The sequence below is a fragment of the Camelina sativa genome, chromosome 3 (genome assembly GCF_030686135.1).
Source record: "Camelina sativa cultivar CO46 ecotype springtype chromosome 3, ASM3068613v1".
Classification (NCBI taxonomy): Eukaryota; Viridiplantae; Streptophyta; class Magnoliopsida; order Brassicales; family Brassicaceae; genus Camelina; species Camelina sativa.
This window is the reverse complement of record NC_141882.1, coordinates 27,854,499-27,872,570: the sequence shown is the minus strand read 5'-3', so window position 1 is coordinate 27,872,570 and position 18,072 is coordinate 27,854,499. Positions and strand designations below refer to the sequence as shown.

The 18,072-nt window shown below is 36.8% G+C and overlaps 1 long non-coding RNA gene and 1 pseudogene across 3 annotated transcripts; both read right to left on the bottom strand.

Moving 5' to 3' along the window:
* Nucleotides 1-9,579: 9,579 nt before the first annotated feature.
* LOC147947778 (uncharacterized) lies at nt 9,580-11,294 on the bottom strand. Of its 2 annotated transcripts, none has more exons than XR_015594524.1 (3): nt 10,858-11,294; nt 10,525-10,594; nt 9,580-9,813 (listed from the first exon to the last, which is right to left on the bottom strand). It is a non-coding gene; the product is annotated as an uncharacterized LOC147947778 (long non-coding RNA). The 2 variants fall into 2 exon arrangements; XR_015594525.1 differs by lacking the exon at nt 9,580-9,813 and adding an exon at nt 10,003-10,191.
* A 581-nt stretch (nt 11,295-11,875) lies between these two features.
* On the bottom strand, nt 11,876-14,182 carry LOC104779288 (gibberellin 2-beta-dioxygenase 7-like; annotated as a pseudogene). The gene is made up of 3 exons (XR_015587378.1): nt 13,701-14,182; nt 13,026-13,347; nt 11,876-12,320 (listed from the first exon to the last, which is right to left on the bottom strand). The product of XR_015587378.1 is annotated as a gibberellin 2-beta-dioxygenase 7-like (transcript).
* Nucleotides 14,183-18,072: the final 3,890 nt, after the last annotated feature.

Sequence of the window (18,072 nt, the reverse complement as noted above, 5' to 3'; positions counted from 1 at the left end):
AGTTGTTATTGATGTTAAGGAAGGTCATTGAACATTTCTGAGGGTATAGCTATGAAGTTTAACATCTATAACCCAACCAACCTTCCTACCATTGATGATCAACCTTTTACTATCAAGGACAAAGGTGGTCATGAAGGTTTAAGTGAAGTGGCAACTCCAAAGGACAATCTCTCTCTTCAAGAAGATTATGTGGAAAAGCTTAAGAGGTCAGTTCAAGAGTTGACTGGTATGGTTAAAGATCTCCAAGTCAAGCTAAACAAGAGGTCTTTGAGGAAAGCAAGACCAAGGCTCAAAATCAAGAAGAAATATGGTTTGTGTGTTAAGGGTGAGGTGATCAAGGATCAGACTCACAGTGATCAAGAAGTGCCAGGGAGGATTTCATCACATCCTTGGTATCTAAACAAATCCTAAGAAGGCAACCAAAATCAAGCTTAGTGACTCTAAACAAGCTCACTAGGGAGGAAGTCCCTAAGGTATCCTTTGTAAATATGCTTTATTTTCTTAGTAGTTTTGATGTGTTTTCTTTTATGTTTGTGTTGGACAGGCCTTTCAATGAAAGTGTAGATGGGTATGGAGAGATTTGGACTTGGGGAAGGAGATTCGCAAGTCCACTCGACCAGCCCACGAGAGGTACTCGACCGAGTTGGCAAAGAAGTAAGGCCCACTCGATTCTCATTTCTCTAGAATGATCGAGTGGAGGGAAGAAAAAGAAGAAAAATTTTGAAATTTCAAACTTTGGTCAATGAGCTCGACCACGTGCTGGTCGAGTGTGGGGTCGAGTGGCAGCAAAAAGCAGGTCAAAGATTCTCATTTCAAATTTGAATGGTATGGACGCTCCACCCTTGTCTCCTTGTCCCTTTAGCTTCTTTAAATAGAGCCTTACACGATCCTATATCTCTCACACTCTCTCATTTGTTCAAAACAACTAAAATCAAGTTTTAAAATCTCTCTCAAAGTTCATCATTTGCTCAAGCTTAGCTCTTTTAAGTTTTTGGGTCACTAACCTATTAACCTTAAGCTTTGAGTCTATTCCCTTCAGTTCTATTCGAAAATGTCTTCAAGGATTACTAGGAAGTCTCAACAAGCGGCTGCAAGCTCCATGGAACGTTGTGATTATCGCCTACAATCAAGAAGAGAAGCTGGAAGAACCACTCGATGCCCCACTCGAGCATGCACTCGACCGAGAGGTGGTCCGAGTGGTCGATCGAGTCAGATGTCGTGTTCAAGAAATCAGTCAGTTGAGGAAGATCCTGAGAGAACTGAAAGTGAAGAAGAAGAATTAGAGGATGATGGAGAAGCAGAATCTTGTGGATTGACAAAGAGTCAACTTTATGAAGCCTTCATGAGAATGGAGTTCCTGGGAACTAGGTATCCACACAAGGAAACCATGGAGAAGCTAGCCATTGATGAAGATGTGGAGTATCTTTTTGAGAAGAGCAACCTAACCAAGTTCATGGGGCTTTACATGGAGGGTTATAAAGAAGAAAGTTGTGAGTTTCTAGCCACAATCAAGCTGCACACATATGCAAGGAAGGATGATGAGTTTGGAGCTGGTCATATTGCTTTCACAATCAAGGGGAACAACTATGAGCTTTCATTGAAGAAGATAGCAAATGTGTTTGGTTTTGAAGTTGGTAGTAATAGGAGCTTGATGATACCAAGAGAGGAGCTCTATGCCATTTGGGAAACCATTGGAGACAACATCACCTATTCATCCTCCAAGACCAAGAGTTCAAAGATAAGAAGCCCAGTCCTAAGATACTTCCACAAGGCCTTAGCAAATACGTTCTTTGCTAGGAAGGAGACTGGAAATCTCAATGTGGGTGAGCTCAAGATAATTGACATGGCTCTCAATGGAATCATCCTTGAGGCAAGAAATGGAACCATCATTCTTGGGACCACTGTGGAGACTGGCCTTGAAATGGTGCTCATTGACCACATGATATATTTGAGAAGTTGGGTAGGCAAGTTACAAAACAAAGGGTCAAGAGGAGCCTTAGCCATTGGAGGCATCATCACTCTAATACTACAAGCTGCCAAGGTCCCACTTAGAGGGGAGAAGGTTTTGCCAAGATGGATTGATTCAAGCTACCTCACCTCTACTCTCATATTGGCCAAGGAAATCACATCTTCAACTTTGAGCTTCCAACAGTTGGGAAAAAACAGTTGATCTTACCTAACCAAGAGCTCACCACCATTCAAGAAGGAGCAAACATTGACTTTTGGCCAGCTGATGAGTTCTTGTTTGATGGGATAGTTCAACCTAGAGTTGATGAAGCTGGAGATGTACAAATGGCTGATGGGGAGGAGCAATTTTACTTTGAAGATTATGAGCCCAACCCAAGGGATAGTAAAGGAGTGAGAGAGACTAGCAAGAGGTTGACTCTCCTACAAAAGTGGAGCAAGTGGCATGGGAAGAGGTTTGATAAGCTTAAGAAGAAGGTGACCAATATGGCTAAGTCCATCAAGGGCCTAAAAAAGGAGATTGCTGAGCTGAAGAGTGCAAACTCATCTCCAAGCCATTCAAGCCCTTTGAGGAGGAGTAGCTCAACTAGAGCACTCTCAAGAGTTGCAAACCCCGTGGAACCAGCTAGAGCTTCAATGTACGAGCCAAATCAGAGGAAGAGGAGTTCAAGTAGCCGAGAACAACAATTTTCTAGGCACTCGACCGGGTCACTCGAGCACCCACTCGACCGAGCATCCCAGATGCACTCGGCCGAGTTCCAGCCCAGATCACCTTATGGTTTCCCACCTCCAGCTGCTTATCCAGGATATCCAGGTTACCCTCCCATCCCACCCTAGTACTTCATGGATCCAGCAATCTACCAGCAGTTCTGCCAGCAGCAAGGTCAGAATTTTGACACTCGCGGTCCAGCTCGACCCCCCACTCGAGCACGTACTCGACCGAGTCCCGGTCGATTCCCATCGTCGAGCTGCCCCAATCTCCACCTCCAAGTCATCAACATGACCCCAACTACACTTTTGACAACATGCAAGAGGATGTGGACAGTTTTTTCTCCAATCCTTGAGGTACCACTATCACCTTCCCTTGTAAATACCATTGCATTTGATGTTGTGTTTTGTTTTTGATCTTGAATCCTTTTACAAATTTCTTTCACACAAAGGACTGTGTGATTTAAGTTTGGGGGAGGGTTTGAGATATCATTTGATTTTGTGTTTTGTTTTCTTATTTCAAATTTTTAGCATCATCATGTTAGTATTTGCATAGCATCTAAGGCATAGAAAAACCCTAAAAATTTGAAAATTTTTGCAAAAATCTTTATAAAAAAAGAGTGTTCATGTAGTTTGCATTGCATAATAGCATCTTGTTTAGCATGTTTCATGTAGGATTGTATAATATTTGCATTAGGGATCTATAATGAGTTTTGCCTTGTTAGCTTGTTTAATTCACTAGACTAGGATCAATGCCCAAGTTAATAGTACTTTGATGCTAGTTGAGTGGTTAGAAGCATAAGATTGAACCAAGCCTTGAATTCCTGCATTGCATTTGGTCTAAATTGAAGCATGTTGTGATTTGACACAATTTCCTACTTATAAGAACTTAATATTGACTGTTAAATATCAAAGTGTGCATTACTTTAAACTCATGGATATCATATACATATTTGGATCATCTTTCTCCTTTTTACCACTCTTGTTGATCCAAGTAGCTGATTGAATCATTAAAATCAGTTTCCAATACCCTTAACCAACCCTTCTTTCAAGCCATGTTTATTCTTGTGTGTGTGAGGCCTATTTTTGGGATTGAGCTTGGTAGAAAATGTTAGGTTTGAGCTGACAAGAGTAAAGCCTTGTGTAGTTCTAGTTTGCAATTTTCAAACTAGATAGGATTAGGTGGTTTAATTGTTGGGTTTGGGATTTTGTTGTTTGAAAAAGAAAGAAAAGAAAAGAGGAAAAGAGAAAGAAAAGGTTAGAGTCTTTAGGAGGGGAATGTGTTTAAGTAAAATCAAAGTATAGTGCAAGAATGGGAAGTATGATATTGTTTAAAGATGGTTTCAGTCAAAGAAAAGAAAGAAAGAAAAAGAAGAGTATAGCAAAATGCTTTTATGTTTTAAGAATAAGAAGTAAGAAAACCATAGCAAATAAGTAAGAATCTCTCATTCCAATATAAAGATCATATAAGAAACCTCTCCTAAGACTTTAAAATCAAAAGAGAAAAGGGTGAAAGAGAAGAGAAGAAGTTAAAGGGTAGCACTAGGATCAATTGGCTTTAGATTGATAGGATAAACACTTTGGGTGCTTTTGGGTAGACAAGGTTTTGTTCTTGTATGTGTCTAAGTGTTCTTACCTTTAGCATTCTTCTAAAGCTCAATCCATTTTTATGAGAGAACCTTGATATTGATAAGCCCCACTCTAAAGAGAGACCATCATTGTCTCTAAACCTTTTACTACCAAGCCAAATGAGTTTAAGCATTGCATAGAATTGATTCATGTTCTTGATTAATGAATGTTAAAGGAAATTGTTGATTTGAATGCATGTGGTCATCTAAGACTCAAATCAGTAAAGGTTGTGATATGCTTGTCTAAAATCTTTAAGTACAGCTCATTCAACTTGCATCATAGTACTAGTAACTTGGACATTGATTCTAGATGGTCTATTTGCAAGCTTTAGGAGCTGAGATCCCACTTTCAAACCTCACCTACCTTCTTATGTCTTGTTCATTTGCTTGAGGGCAAGCAAAGACTAAGTTTGGAGGTGTTGATGTTCATATATTTTACCTTGTTTTCCCTTAATATATTCACATCTTTTGCATCTTTTGCTATCCATTTTGACCATTATTGCATAGCTTTAGGACTGTTCTTGCATTAGAGTTTAGTTGCATTGCATTTGCATCTTTTCATGCATAAACAGGTGATTTTGGAGCTTAAGGAGCATGGAAGCAATGCTGAGGAGAAGTGAAGCAATCATGAGGAGAAAGCAAGAGAGCTAAGGCTGAAGAACCAAGCTCCGGAGTCCAACTCGACTGCCCACTCGACCAGACACTTGACCGTGTGCTGAGAGGGACTCGACCGAGTGGGAGGAGCACAAGAGGAGCCAACTCGACCGGTCACTCGACCGAGCACCAGGTCGAGTTGGTCGAGCCACCTGGCTATTTTGTCTTTTAGCGTTTTTAGGGCTTCCACTACTTTTTCTATATAAGGGCTTGTACCTGCAGCCACCAAAGAAGCCAGCTTTTTAGAGAGTCAAAAACCTAGTTTTTACCTTTTTGGGAATTATTCCTTTTGCACTTTTTATTTTCTTAAGATCTTGTACTTCTTTTAAAAGGAGAAAAAGACTAAATTCTTCAATATTATTCGTTTCATAACTTTCAGAATATTGAGAATTTGAGTTTGATTATTTCTTCAATATTGTAAATCTTTGCTTTATCTATCTAATCATGCAAGTTTCATCATTTTTTGGGTTTATGATTTTGATGTTCATCATGTATGCTTGTGAGTAGTTGCTTAGGATCTTAAGGATGGGTTAGGCTGGGTTGTGTTTGAGGTTTGTTTGATTTGGTCAAGCTTGATTGTTGTAGATATCTTCTAGGCTAGATGTTCTTAATGCTTATCCTATATCTGAGAGGGTAGGATCTGATTTCAAGCCTCTTAGCATCACACCAATGTCTAAAGAGCATAGATAAGGCTAGATCTAGAGACTATCATTAGGCTTGCTAAGAGATTAGAAGTCTTGTTTGATTTTTGACATATTGCTTAATGCCTGCTTGTGTAGATTCTTTACTTTGTGAGAACAAGTCTAGAGATGCATGAGTTTGATTGTTTCTTGCCATGAGAGTGGATTAAACATGTCTTAGAAATATATGTCTAGAGATTAGCTCAAGTTGTTTGAGATTTGTTGACCAAGATAGATGACCTCAATCATTAGTCCAGCCCATGAATCCCTCCTTAAGACCTTTTTTGTTTATTGATTTCTTAGCTTAAATCCCGTTGTTTGATTCGTTTTGGTATTGTTCTGTTTTTCTTGTGTTGCTCTGTTTTGCGTATTTGTCCAGCTCGACCCTGCACTCGATCTACACTCGATCGAGTGCTTGCTCGAGTTCCAACCCAGAACTTATGTTTATGATTTATGTTTGTCTTGTTTCATTCTAGTTGCATTTCTGTTGCATTCATTTAGTATCTTGTTCATTACTTACCTTGCATTAGTTTAATACTTGCATTTCCATAGTTTTTATTTCTGTTTTAGCTTCATAATTGTCATAATCATTCTGTTCCATTTGCATTTAGCTCCTAGTTCTTGTAGTTTTACTTTCTGCACTTTCCATTTCATCATAGGATTGTTAGTGACAAACAACCTTTACATCTGGCTTGACTTAGACTCATATGCACATCTTGATTGTTCACAAACACTCAGATTGGATTGACACCTCTTATACTACAACTGCATAAGGGGAATTGAAACACCCTGCCATCCATTCATTCATAAGTCATCATTCCATACATCATTCATCACCACCACAAAAAATATATGTTTCACTTCTCTATCTCACTTCTACTCGGCCCGATTTGTGCTTCAGTGTTGGTGTATGCGCTCGGTATCTGGCTGATCCAAGGATGTCTCATCTGAATGTTGTCAAAAGGATCATCAAATATGTCAAGGGAACAACTGATCGAGGTATGTTTTACTCTAAGCAAACTAACTCGAATCTTGCAGGTTTTTGTGATTCTGATTGGGTAGGAAGTCTTGATGATCGACGAAGCACATCTGGAGGTTGTTTCTTCCTTGGGAATAATCTCATCGTCTGGCACAGCAAGAAGCAAATTTGTGTGACTATGTCTACTGCAGAGTCTCAATACATTGCCATGGGGAGTTGATGTACTCAGCTCATGTGGATGAAACAAATGTTGTTTGATTATGGTATTGTATCCTCAACCCTCTTAGTTTACTGTGATAATGAAAGTGCAATCAATATCTCTAAGAACCCTGTTCAACACTCTTGCACTAAGCACATAGATATTAAGCATCACTTTATCCGTGAACTGGTTGAAAACAAGGTAATTGAGATCTCTCTTGTGTCCTCAGATAAACAACTTGCTGATATCTTTACCAAACCTTTGGATTTGAACACCTTCGCACATCTTCAAACTTCAATTGGGTTGTGTGTGTGTAAACACTGTTGCATTTGTGTGAGTTTTGGTTTTGTGTTTGGGCCCAGTTTGTCGGATTGTCCTGAAATTCTTTTCAGGCCCATGAACGTATCTCACTTATTTGTTAAGTGTCGCAGGTGGCTATTTAAATGGGAGACTGTCCTAACCCTAACTCATTTCTCCTTGTGCCGCTTTTGCTTTGTCTCTTTGTCTTCCACCTAAATCTATTTTCACTACCAGATCGTGACTTTTCTTTGCTCATGGACCACAACAATCATTTCTCGGATCTTGATGCTGAAGATCTCCCACCTGTTGCTGATAATTTTTCCGCTGCTCCTGTTCCTCGTTCAGCAGATCCGATTGTTCCAAAAAAAGAACATGGAGTCTCTCGCTCTAAGAAGACCAAGCATCAATCTTCTGCTCTTCCTCCATCCAAACGCTCGAGCTCTCGCGCCTCCGGCTCTAAAGGGAAGACTAAACCTCCGTCAGCTCCCACTCGTCGTATGCCTCGTCGTGGTTCCACTCGCTCCTCTCCCCGTGATGATCTTGAGGATGTAACTGACGTTTCGACTCACCCTACAGAGGAGGTTACTGAGGTTCCCCCACCAATGTTTCTCTCTCGCTATGTTGCCAATCGTCGTCTCACTGCCATTCGGGATCGCAACTATCCTGAACTGAAGCTCCCATCCTCTGACCCCTACGCATCTCAGTTCATCTCTAAAGTCTCCATGCGTCATTTTCAGACAATCTCGGATCGCTCATTCAATGAGATGGGGTTTCTTGCTCCAGATGTTCCTCACGGTGGTGACGCTTACAAAATCTTGTCTGACTTTGGTCTTCTGCCCACGGTCACTGAAGTGGACTCGTTCGTTGGTAATATTGTGAAAAAGTTCTATGCGAATCTTGCTGAAGCTGACACAGAAGGGCTTGACACCCTCAAGGTCTTTGTTCATGGGTCCATGTATGAATTCTCTCCGTCTATCATCAATACCATGTATCAGCTTTCCAATGAGCCCTATTCTCTAGATGCGACTCAGATCCAAGTCCCTGACAGTCTCAATGACATTGTCACTCTCCTCACTGATGGTCGGATTTGTGCTTGGGATATTCGCAGCAAAAAGAAGAAGGGAGACACAGTGGCCATGCTTCAGAAGATTTGCTGTCATAACTGGATGCCAACCATGAACCCAAGCTTTATGTCCGCTGAACAGTCTACACTTTTGTTCATGATTCTCAAAGGTCATCAGTTTAACTTTGGGAAGTTGATATTTGATGAGATATGTGATTGCAGCTCTGTCGTTGCGAATGCCTCTTCCAATGTTCGTCTCATCCTTCCCAATCTCATCGATCAGCTCATGCGCTTCCAACGCATTGTTCCTGCTCTCTCCGGTGATGTTTCCTCTGCTGCACCTGCTAAGTTCAAGATTGAACCAAAGGAGTTGTTGTCGTCTCAGGCTCTGCTCACGCTTCTGTCAGACATTCGCCACTTGCATGATTTCACCAAACTCATGATGGAACTTCCTACAGGTAAGTCCCTCTGTGCACTCAAGCAGGGGGAGATTACCTTGATATCGTTTACTCTGAGGGTGAGGGTGAACCAGAAGATGAGGAAGACGGTGATGAAACCGAGAGTGGAGTAATATAAGTAGGAGTTTGACTTAGTGGTTGTATTTAGTCAGAAACTCTCTAACGGTTATGTATTGCATTTACAATTACAGAACTCTGATCTTTTTTTTTAGTTCTACTCGGCTATGTATTGAACCTTTGAACCTTATGCTGCTCTGAAGTTTTTCAGTTATCTTAATGCCTTGTGATTCAGTTTTGGGTTTGATGTTCGGTTTGCATCACTAACTTGTTACAGGAAGCTTGAGGCACACACTCAGATAAAAAAGGGGAGATTGAAGAAACAGAGTATCTGTAGGAGTTACACACTGTCATGGAATGTACCTGAAGGACTTCAGACGAAGCGGGAAGTGTCAAGTTGATCCGCCATCACAACACCTTGAAGACAGTGCGATGCATCGAGCGTGGAGATGTTGAGCATGGGCAAAAAAGGTGTCAGACTAAAAAGGTGTTCGTTGGAAGCTACAAGCAAGTGGAGTGTTGAAGTCAACATAATGATGGAGTTTCTCCTATGACTCATTGGACAAAGAGAGGTTCTTGAAGGACATGGTGCATAGGAGGATCTGCTGGATAAAGAAGAGTATGTGAAGAATCTTGCTGCATATAAAAGAGAAGCAGCTCACATCCTTGTTCGGTTACCACTTTTATAGAGAGAAAAGTGTGTGTGTTTAGATCTAAGCAAGAAGAACTATATTGCTTGAGGGTTTCATTGGTGAGTGAATAAAGAGTGAGCATAGTTGTTACTGTGCAGGTAAGGTTGGATAGATTAGGATTGTTTCAGTGGCAAACCAGCTGTTGTGGTGTTGTATAAAACTGATCAAACAAGCTTGTAAGATAGTTGTTTGAGAAATTCTTAATAAAGCTCAGTTTACTGGTATCTTTGTGTTCTTGTAGTAGTATTCAAGGTTCTAGTTATTTCAACCAGCTCCTACATAAATTTGTTCATATGAGGTTAGCTCCCTGCTAAAAAAGTTTTTTACTAACTCATCCCTCACAGATGGCTCCATGGCATCAACAACCAAGCAAGAATCAGATAACTTCTTTCGCAAAAGCTTTTCCTCTGTCTCTGTCCCAGTACCTAAACTGAGATCACAAAGCAGACATTTTAAGAACAAGTAGCTTTTAGGCGTCTAGCAAATAACGGGAGGGAGGTTGAGGATGCGAAACAGGAAAATGAGAGATTATTAAAACAGCTTTTTTAAAAATTGTGCTTACTACCAGAAACAAGCAGAATAGCCTAAATAATAATGAAAAGTACTATTCTAACAAAAAGAGAGTAGCCAACAAGCATAAAACCTTAATTTTATATCAAAAGGTGCAAAGTTCTTCACAAATCAGACGCCTAAGATAAGGAAATTGAGAAAAAGAAGTAGCATCAACAATACAGTGGGCCTCTTTGGCCACCTCTGTCGACTTATTATACTCTTATGTAAATATGGTTGAACCACTAAAAGGCAGTACCTGTAAAAATCAGAAAATACATGGGACTTTAAAACTTGCTTTATATTCTTAAGTTTTTCTCTTAGCTCCGTGATTTTAGGAATATCCATATATGCTTTGAAATGATTACATAATTAGTTTACAGCCTGAAAATATATTATAGATTCAGAGCTTATGAATATCATCAAAAATGGGAAGATTAATCGGCTAAGAAGTCCACCTAGGTAACCTAGCGTTAGAATCAATTTTTAAAATGACAACGAACTGCATTAAGCTCTCATGGTGAACATAAAAGCTGTAAAAAATAAACTACAAACAACAAACGCCAAAGATTGTTGAGTTAAAACAAGATACCTCCAGCTGTGCAGCTGCCTCCTTGTATTTTATTTTGATGTCATCAACTGAAGCTGTTCAATCGCAGAGACTGCATAACATTACAGTGAGTGTCATTAATGAGCATATGAATGGTGTACTTGGTCTACTTTAACTACATTCATGGCATACATGTGGTTACTACATAAAAAATAGAAGGTTAAATACTTAACCAGCAACATCATGATACGTATTTGATGTTAACTACCTCGGAACCCCTATCTATATTGGGCTTGTTTTGTAATTATGTTCAATACTCTTGGCTATCATTCTGATTTCAGGATACCTTGAGCAGAGTAAATGTTGATAACTTACCTAACGCTGCGAGGCGATGTAGGGCAGTGACTGCCGAGGTTATGTTCTTCTTTCCTTTCGACGTTGCATCATTTGCCTCGTTCGCATTGGCGAATAATCATGAACAAATCCAGCCATAATCGAGAATCATGTTCTGCTACTGACTGTTTCAAACTTAACCTCGAAGTAAAAACAAAAAAAAATTACATACCTACTGGGAAAATCTGGTTGATAAATTCCAAACTACTTGACTTTCCCATGGCTCGTAACTTTGTATGATCGACCAACATCGCTCGAAACGTACGACGATCTCCAAAATAAACAAAAATGGGGCATAAAGGAGCAACGACGCGTCTGCTAAGAATCGAGAAGAGAACCAGGTTTGATCTTTCACTGAATCTCTCAAATCGACGCCGAGATAAAAAAAAAAGCTCCGATCGTTCGTTTTCCCCTCCTCCGCCAAGAATTCTTGTACCAACGGCCGGATCTTCAGTTCGTTCTTTCTTACGTGTTTGTTTAAATACCGGAAATCATCAAAACCAGTTTAGAAACATGAACCGTACCGGTTTGATTTTACCCGTGTAGTCGTATTTGTTGTATCACTGAACGGTGCCGTGTTTGAGATTAAACAGACCCATTATAAATTAAATTCGGTTTTATGGGTCACAATTTTGATGTCAGGCCCAATCAAGTTCATTGGTAATATAATGATTTTTTTTTTTAACTAATCAAGGATCTTCTATAATTGCTAGAGAAATCATCCACAATAATAATTAAAAAAAAAACTGTAAAATGAAATGTTCTACATTAGAACCAAAAGAAAAAAAAAAATAGATACCACACCGAACTTGTGTAATTGGTATTTTATTTTATTGTCATTCATTTGCAAAATGACAAAATGATTGAACGAAATGGTGATCATTCATTTCACTAGCTAGTTCTAGAAGATAATATTTTTATTTTATGTATAATAAATGTTGTTTTTTATAATTTAAAAACCCATCAGTTTTCATAATTGATCATCGGAAACTTAAAATTAAAAGTTAAAGAAATGTTATTAATAAATAAAATGTGAAACATATAATTTTTTTGATACTAAACATTAATTTTTCTCTTACATCTATTATTTATTATAATAGACCTTGCATTGAACATATGTTAAACTGAGATTTGAGGAAATAGCAACAACAAAAACGACAAGATTAGTTTTAACCTCTCCACTATAAAGGTCTAACGTACGTCAAAGATATGGATCAATTGAGAAATTTGGACAAGCCTACCTTATCACCAGTTTCTTTAACATCACGTTCACTCTGCTCCTTGTACTCTCTGAAACTGAACCTTCTATACTTCTTTGGATGCCCGAAGTATTCTATCTCGGTTTCAAGATTAGGACATACGAAGAAAGCTATCGACAGTCTCTCCATGTTTACCGGAGAAATCACTCTATGTCTCACGCTCTGGTACACTCCATTACTCAGTGCCTATAGCATATATAAACACCATCAATTATTAGCATAAATATATAGACCCATTATATATTTTTACGTCTATCAAAGACCAATATTAGCGTTTGAGTCATAATATTCAATTTTTTAATACTGATAAGTAATACATATATAAACATATAAATCAGTAAATCTTTATCTAACATGTGTGAGGGAGTAGAATCTCATGCATAACTTTTTATCCGCAACCACAAAATCTTCTATCCCTTGATAATTTTCTAAGATATTTGATTAGGGTTTCCCCTAAATCTATGTTTATGATTCATATAATTAATAGAGAAAACATTCGATAAGAAAGGATCTCGATCTATATAATCACTGAATCGTTAGATTCAAAATTTTATTGAGAACTTGATAACAAATATAAAAATTGAGCGGCGCCTAATTAAGCATATGTTTCTTATCAATTTTTGTATTAACATTATCTCTTGTAACGTTTAATCGACAAATATATATATATATATATATATATATATATATATATATATATTCTACACCAGAAAACTTGTATTTAAGTTTTAGGGTGTGCCTAAATCCTAAGTCGCTGGATTGCTTTTTAGTCATGTATATACGCTTTAGAATCTTAGAACTTAATGACGCTGTTGCAAAGTGAGACAGAGCAATAGCCAAGAATTAACCTTAAAGGAATCGAAACGTTAAAAATCAAATGGTTGAAGTTACCTGAAACATATCCCCAATGTTGACAGTAAGGGCCTCCGAGCAAGGTTTTACGCTGATCCATTGTTCATTTTTTTTCAATTCTAGTCCTCCGATTTGATCTTGAAAGAGTATAGTGAGGAAACTTGTATCGGTATGAGGAACCAAACCAAACACTTCAGAACCAAAAACACGAGGATGGTACTTATTGAGCCTTAGAAAACTGTTTTTAAGCTCGTAAACGTTTTCAAAATACTTAGAGTTCACGTTCACTTGTTTCCCCAGTACTTCACATATTAATTGTGCCACTCGAGCTATCTCTTGCACATACGTTTCAACGATTGTTCTGTAAAAAAGAAAAAGAGAAAATTAGTAATGTAGCGTTTCTTCAACTCATCTGTGCAACGATACATGATCTTGTATATATATATATATATACATATATAAAATATTCACCTTTTATCAAAAGAAAAATTTCATCCCAAAATTCAAAATATTTCCATATACTCAAATTTCACAAAATAAGGTCTAGAAAATGGTTGTTGAAACTGAAGGGGAAGACGAATAATTATGACTAGCTACGAACTTTGACCTGGAACTAATCAAGAGTCAATTATTATCTTCGTCAAATCTAAAGAGAGTTCAAGAATTAGGGTTTCATGAGACAGAACTCAATTAAAAATATTATAATTACAAAACCTGAGGTTGTTGCCATCCTCAGAAAACTTTGGAATCTCTGAAAGAGTGATGTGAAACGCTTCTGAGAAAGAGTACTGAGCGGGAGAAGAGGCGTTAGGGTTTCCCCACCGGTAACTATTCTTTGATAAGCCCGAGAAACTTTCCCGGACTTTGGAGGAAAAGGGTCGGTCAAAGAGTTTCTTCTCTTCGACCAACATCATCTCAAAGACTTCTTTGGGGATCCCATGGTTCACAATTTGAAAAAAAACCCCACTCTTTGGCAGCTACAACCATTTGTTTCACACATCTTTTGCGTTTGAACTCTTCGCCACTAGTAAGATTGCTTAGATCGATCACAGGAAGCTTTAAGCCCGCGGTTTGGATAGTTGATGTGTTTGTATAGATATTATCACTAGTGGATTTCGGAAAGGAGCTTCCAAAAATCGAGCAGAAATTTGTCTGAAAGGGAGGTTGAGAGGCCATGTAGAGCTAGCTCTGGTTAAGAAGAAAATGAAATTTGATGAGAAGTGATTCTTTTCTATACGATTCTTATATTTTGCTTTATGTCCATATAAGAGAGGAAATCCCTTAACCCTCTATTTATAGGTAGAAATTTTCAAGCGTCGCTGTCCAATCTTCTGTAGATGGAAGCAAATTATTATTATTTTTTCTTTTTTGACCTCAGATGGAAGCAAATTATTAAAGGATCATATACTGTTAGAGGAATGATTGTATAATATTTAGGGTTGATGCCGCACAACAATATGAGTGCTTTAAAGGGAAGAGGTTTTGAAATTATTGTTGAACGTAGGTTAAATACATAAATAGTTTAATTATTGTTTTAATGTGATAAATTTAATATTTCCTCCCATACAAGATTCTGTTTGTTTGCGTGTATTACGATGATTTCAAAGAAATAAATCCGTCGATCACGTATTAAATAATTACAAATTCTACTATTACGTTAAATACCTATATTTTTGTAAAACAAATAGTATATACTTATATGCTACTAGTAAATATGGTGCATTTATTTTGTACATTACATGCCGTTCCAAACAAACAGAATTAAGTGCATAAATCCTCATATTCATTTTCGAAATATTACAAAGGGCCTACGAATATTTCACCAAGAAAAATGAAATGTTTTAGTTCTTTTTTATATAGGATATACATAATTATTAGATGTCGATATGTAATTGAGAAAGTCCATATGGTGACTCTATGAACGAGACTTGGTCGTGCATTTATGATAATTTCTCAAGGCTATGAAAAACCACGTGTTTATGTCTCTATTTTTCATTCTTCAATTCCCGTAAAGAAAGATATTTTTTAAGATGAAAAAAAAAACAACAGAAAATATTCCGAGAAAAACTCTTGAAACAACACGATATATAACACACAAAAAATCTTTTAAATGGCTATCATCTATCCAAGTCTTACCGTATCTTTTCGCCTGTTGTCACTCATGTCGACAAGTCTTTTGCTTGAAAATTTTGGTGACTCTTCTTGCACTTTTAGCCGCCTCCTTTGAGATTTATATACATTTTTTATCTTTTGTCATATCTTTAATAAGCTCACCAAATTGAAGAAAGATAAATTTAAAAAGTCAGATGTACTATACTAGCATCCAAGGCTTTCGATTACTCAATTAGTCTATTTGGCAGCGGTTTGCTTGCCAAAATAGTTGAACTAGCCAAACAGAATTTTCTAGTGGTGAGCAAAAAAGCCAAACGGTACCATACCAAAGAAATTCATTTGGTTTGGTTATGCTTTCTCCTAAAAGTAAAGTTGGTTGTCTTTGTTATAAATTTTTTGGTTTAAGTTTGGTCCGGTTAAAACAATAAAACCGAATTATTTTTGGTTTTTGATAAAAATTTAAGATAATTATATATAACGATATTTCTCCACTGTATATATAACTTAATATTTTGTTTAAAAATGTCACTAATTATATTTTTATTGGACCTATAATTATTTAAGATCTTATTTAATTTACAAAAATTTAAGAATAAATAATAAAAAAACTATTTGGTTGAAAAAAAACTATATTTCAATAATTTCTAGCTTTAAATTTAAATTAAGGTTTCTGTTTAAGAAACTAGAAGATTGTATTATTTACATTATGTTTGACTTATTCGTTGATATATTATTTGTATACTATGTTTATTTTCATTTATCTATCAAACATTATAAAAAAAAAAATCTGTAAATTTTGATACAACCCACCCATTTTTTTGTTTTTGATTCAATATTAAACTAATGATTTCATGCTTATTAACATCCTAACCCCAACAACAGCAGAAATAAACAGCAATAAACTAATAATATCAACCAACAATTATTCAATAACCAATAAACCAATAATAATTTTATACCAACTAAACCAATAAATCATTCCATATAAACCAAGGAACCAACAATTCTAGATAACATTCTACGGACTCAACTCTAATAACCTAACAGAAGTCAGACAATAACCAATCAAGCAACTTGAATATCCTCCTCATCATTACCTTAATTCCACGATCACATTTTGTCTTTACCTGAACCACAACCAACAATTAAGATGCATGAGTATCAATATAAACACTCAATGAGACAATCCTCTCATCTATTCGGCTATACAAACAAACAACTAAGAATCTAATGTCCAACATTCAACATACAAATACAAACAATCCAGGAAAAAGGTATCATCCGCCTGCTAAATGGGTTGGTGTCGACCGACACTGATCGTTGGTATCGACCGACACTGACCTCCTCAACCCGAAAACCCTAGCAGTGTCGACCGACACCTCTACCTGGTGTCGACCGACATATGCCCAATTCCTCGCGCCGTCAACTCGTGGTGTCGACCAACACCCGGCCACTGTCGATTGACACCGACCCCGTCAACGCGTTATGCCAATTAAGGCTGTAGGGACCATGAAACAACCACAAAAAGAAGAAAACAACCACAAATAGACATAAAACAAACAAAACAAAGGAATCTTAGGCTTAGATCAGTCATGGTCATGCACTCACCTCTTTAGCAGGAATTTTCTTACCAAAACCGACGAATCTAACACCCAAGCAACCTTCTAACAAGCCTCTAGTCCTGGATCTTCACTCCCACATAAAGATCTCTCAAGGAAAGGCACCAAAACTTCAAAATCTCTAAAAAACTCTCAAAAACACTTTTCTCTCTTCTAATTCTCTGGAAACGACAAATGAGCAACCACTGAAACCCTCAAGTCGACTTCTCCCTTAAATACCTCGGTTTAGGGTTTTTTCCAAACCAAATCAATTCTAATTTCGACGATTTAAAATAAACAGGTCGAACCGGAAATTGTTAGTGTCGACTGATCCTTCTGGTATCGATCGACCTTGCAGTGGACTTATTATTTGTCACTACGGTGACTTCACCTTTATATGTTTTATTAACGCTATTTTTTTATTTTTCAGACAATTTTATCAAAAAAACAAAACCTTATATATGTATTAAAATATTTAAAAATGGAGTACAATAAACTTTTCTGTTTTCCGCTGCCTTTTATAAAGCAAAATCTAAAATTTATCTGTTTGTGTTTGAATTATAAACTGAACCAACTTGTGGAACTCTGAAACAAATCAATCAGAGTTCGGTTTTGTCTATCAACATTTGTAATAAATGTATGAGTTAACTAATATGTTGATGAGCAGGTTGTTCAGAAAAAAAACTACGATATGTTGATGAGTTTGCCTCAAAAAAGAAAAAGAAGTAATATGTTGATGAATTATTTGTAAAAGTACGGTCGTATGAAAAACAGTAAATAAGTTTACTCATATAACGTCAATATTTTATTGAATTACATAGATTATACATGCGTTTTTAATCGATGATACATTATTTATGCACATTGCACATTGCACATGTATCAAATATTTGAAATATGATGGAGAGTGCTGCCACTAGGACTCAAAATCAAATGACTTTTGGAGAACAAAAATATAACGTTTGGAGTCAAAACACCCAACATGTGACATTTTATATACTTTTTAAATATAATCTCAAGAAAAAGGGTGTAATTTTAAGCACTGTTTACGCCCACAAAAATAATAGATACTTAGAACTTGGGATTAGTTACTGTAAACATTAACAACATACTTGATCATTTTAAATAGAAAATGTAAAATATTTCAGGAATTTCATATTTCCATCATATTCAAATGTCTTTTTTTAGTTAGTTAAAAAATTTCGAATTAATATTTTCTTTAATATATTATATATATATATATATATATATTTTTAATTTCGACACTTAAATATGTATCTTTAAATTATTTGTAAGGAAGAAAGAAGTGTGATTCAACCTAAATAAAAAAAATGCTGAATTCTTTTTTGTAAATTGCAAAAATTTATGTACAATTT